Raw genomic sequence first — 3,737 nt, forward strand, 5'->3', positions numbered from 1 at the left:
ACATGCAGAAAAGTTCCGAGTTATTTGTTTATATCCTTCAAATAGCGCAAATGAACGAAAAATCTTTTTTTACGTGTTGTTCGACAGCTAAACAGTGATGAAAGGATCACTGTCATGTTGAGAGATTTTAACTGTGTGTGCAGATCAGAAGATCGAGCGATACAGGCATCGGTTCGAGACGCGATTTCAGTGTTTCTGAGCGAGTGTGTAGAAGACCGAGCACTGGCAGATGTGGGTTACTTTATGTCGGATCCAACGTCGCAGTACTTTACCCATCAGCAGCGAGGCAGCCTCGCCAGGTTAGACCGAATTTACGTTTTATCAAGAGTGGTGCCTGCGTGTACCAATTGTGATGTTGAAGATGTTTCCTTTAGTGATCACAGTTTGGTCACTGTGACGTTGGGTCCGAGAAAACCACCTAAATTCAACTGGGACCTGTGGAAGTTCAATGTTCAGATTCCTGATAATGATTATTTTATACAGAAAATGCAAGACAAAACGAACGACGTGCTTGCATGCAAGACGCAAAAAAAGAAAGAGCCAGCGTACGGCACAAAAATAAGAGGAAAAAAGAAAGTGAACTGAAAAAAAAAGTTGGACTGCTATTTGAGTGAAGAAGCTTCGTCGCCGGGTCGGTTCGATAAGGAAATAAAAGAAGTGAAGAGCAGGAGGCGGGCGCGGTCTCACTGGGCGGGGACTGTTTGTCATACCAGCTTCTGCCTGTTTGATTTTTTTTTTGCGCTTTTGCAGGGCGCTTGCAGGTCTTTAGGGCCGCCAATGTCGACGTCCTCTCCTGGCCAGGGGAACTCCCCCTGGTCGGCCAGCCTCCGCCCTAACCAACTCCCCCTGGACGCCTTCTTTCGGAGTGGCGTCAGTACTATTCCAGTGGCTCTGGTACCTTTGGATGGAGGCGCCATTAGGCCCAACAACCCGGATGCGGTCCAGTCTGCGCTACAGGCGATTTCGCCTCTCTTTTTAAAAAATCTGTGACGTCCGGCAGTACGGCAGGTCGGCAGACCAGGCCTGCATCATGGATTTGCTAAATTGCACCTCTTTTGGAAGTCAGTCGGTAAGCGCATTTATCACGCCGCACTTGGCGTGCTCTAAAGGTCTGGTGCGAGATTTTGGCTCGCGAATTTGTCCTATGGAGACGCTGGAGAAACTCTCACCCACAGGGGTGATTTCTGTACATCGTTGCACCCGGGTAGTTGAGGGAACGAAGATTCCAACGGAAACGGTAATTGCCACTTTTGCTGGTACCTCTTGTCCATCTGAGCTGAAGGTGTGGCCCCTGGTTTTCAGGGTGGACCAGTATACCTCAAGGCCACTTCAATGCCGCAACTGCTGGAGGTTTGGCCACAGCGCGAACGCCTGTAAATCCAGCTCACGGTGCAGTGTGTGTGGAGGAAATCATGATCGCGAAGGAAGTTGCTAAAAAGATGAGACGTGTTGCTTGTGCAGCGGTAGCCACTCTGCAACATATTCTAATTGTCCTGCGAGGGCTGAGGAGGTTAAGTTGTTGGAGGTGCTGGAAAAGCGCCGGTGCTCAAGGCGCGAGGCCATGGCTATTGTTAAGGAGAGGACGTACGGTTACTCAAGTGCGGCAGCACGGCAGACGGCTGCGGTGGTGGATTCAAGCCTGTCAGATGCAATTGCTGCTGCGGTTGAAAAGGCTGGGGCAAAGGTCATGGATTGTTTAGTGGTTTCAGTAACAGAGTGCATCTCGCAAGTCATGGTGTCGCAAATGTCCTCTTTAATTCTGAACTCCAATGCCGCGATGATGTCATCAGTGTATCCCGCTGTAGGTCCTGCACAGAGTGCGGAAAAGCCTTATATTTTTTTCAAAGAAGCCGCAAAAAGAGCTCACGTCTCAAATTAATTTGCCTGAAGTCACGACCGGAGCAATTTATGGGCGTGTTGAGTTGATGGAGCTCGATGCTCGAGCTCAAAATCGTAGCCGGTCTCCTTTGGCCGTTTCTGGACCATCTAGCCCCCCTCGGTCCAAAACAAAAAAGAGTAATTCAGGAAAATCTGGTAACCACAGCATTTTGGAAAAGGTAGTCGCTGCTGCAGATCTCTCGGCAGAATAGGGTCTCTGAGAGTGCTGCAGTGGAACTGTCGTTCAATTCAGTCAGCCTACACTGATTTAGTAAGTCTTTCAAATCGATTTTCACCACACTTAATTGCACTTCAAGAAACCTGGTTGTCTAAAGCGTTTGCATTTCATATCTAAAATTATCGAGTTTTTAGAATTGACCGCCCATCAAGGGGGGGGGGGGGGTTGCTTCTGTTGGTTTTATCCAGGTTTTGTCACAGGGCAGGACTGGTTTTTCAGCGTGTGGACGCTCATTGCGAAGTTCAGGCAGTGGATTTTTCAATTACTGGTTTTCATCCTATTGCAGTCGCAAATGCATATTTTCCATCTGGGGTTCATGCCATTGGATTCCTTACTCTCTGTCAGCAGATCGCATATGTTGCTGGTCGGGGATTTCAATTTGCACCACTTGACTTGGGGTTTTCGAACAGACCACTGCGGTTTGCGTTTGTGGGATTGGGCCTGTGTGAATAACCTGCACTGTAAGAACTCGGGCTTTCCGACCTTTCTCCGTGGGCAATCAAGATCAGCATTAGATTTAACGTTTTCAACCCCAGGGGTCACCGTTTCCTCCTGGGCTCCTGTTGACTCTGCAACAAACAGTGATCATTTGCCAATAACTTTTGATATTGTGTGTCCGATGACTTCTATCGGCGGATTCAGTTGCACCTTAGTCTATTATAACAAGTTCAAAAGTTCACTAAGTTCAAATCTTTGCCGAATTTGTCTCAGGAGAGCAGGGTGTTAGGATTATGCTCTGCATTAGGTCAGGTACGGAGGCAATCAGAATTTATAGTGCGCGATAGTATGGGGAGTTCGCCGAGCCCTTGGTGGAACGCAGTGTGTTCAGAGGATTATAGGCGGCGCAAGGCAGCTTGGAAGAAACTAACTCATAATCAATGCCCCCGGAATTGGATCGATTATAAATTTCTCGCAGCTACCTTTAAGCGCACAGTCGCTCGGGCAAAGGAAAAATATGATGAGGAGTATTATGAACATCTATCAAAATCGAATAACAGACACGCCTTGTTTCGCTTCCTGAGGTCAAGGAACAGGCTGCCACCGGCTCACAACATTCCCTCTAATGTGATGACCCCTGTAGAGCTTGCCAGGACATTAGAAGAAATTGGCAGATGCCTGGAACCCCGTTTTTCGGCTGTGCTCTCCCGCCCACATAAGCTGGGGAATCACTATGATGATTTTGTTAATGTCTCTGTTTACGAGCTCTCCCAAGTTATAAATCGGTTACCTCCTGCAGCTCCTGTTCCTGACTGCGTCACCTCGGCGATGATTAAAATTCTGTTTGACGAATCCCCCACTGATCTATTGGAGTTGGTGAATTACTCTATTAGAACCCCATGGATCCCGGATGTATGGCGTGTTTCAAAAGTTATCCCGGTGCTTAAAAAGCAAGGCGAAGGGTTGGTAATAGACAACATTCGAACAATTTCTTAGACATCGAATCTAGTGAAACTGGTTGAACGCGTGCTGTATGGACGAATCATGCCCATCATTACTGAAAATGGTCTGCTTAACCCCTGTCAGATTGGTTTCAAGCCTGGATACTCCATATGGTGTGCGCATACTGACCTCGAAAGTCGTGTCAGACTAGCTCGCCGGCGTCGCCAATATGCTGCACTTG

This window comes from Amblyomma americanum, chromosome 1 (genome assembly GCF_052857255.1).
Source record: "Amblyomma americanum isolate KBUSLIRL-KWMA chromosome 1, ASM5285725v1, whole genome shotgun sequence".
In the NCBI taxonomy this organism is placed as follows: Eukaryota; Metazoa; Arthropoda; class Arachnida; order Ixodida; family Ixodidae; genus Amblyomma; species Amblyomma americanum.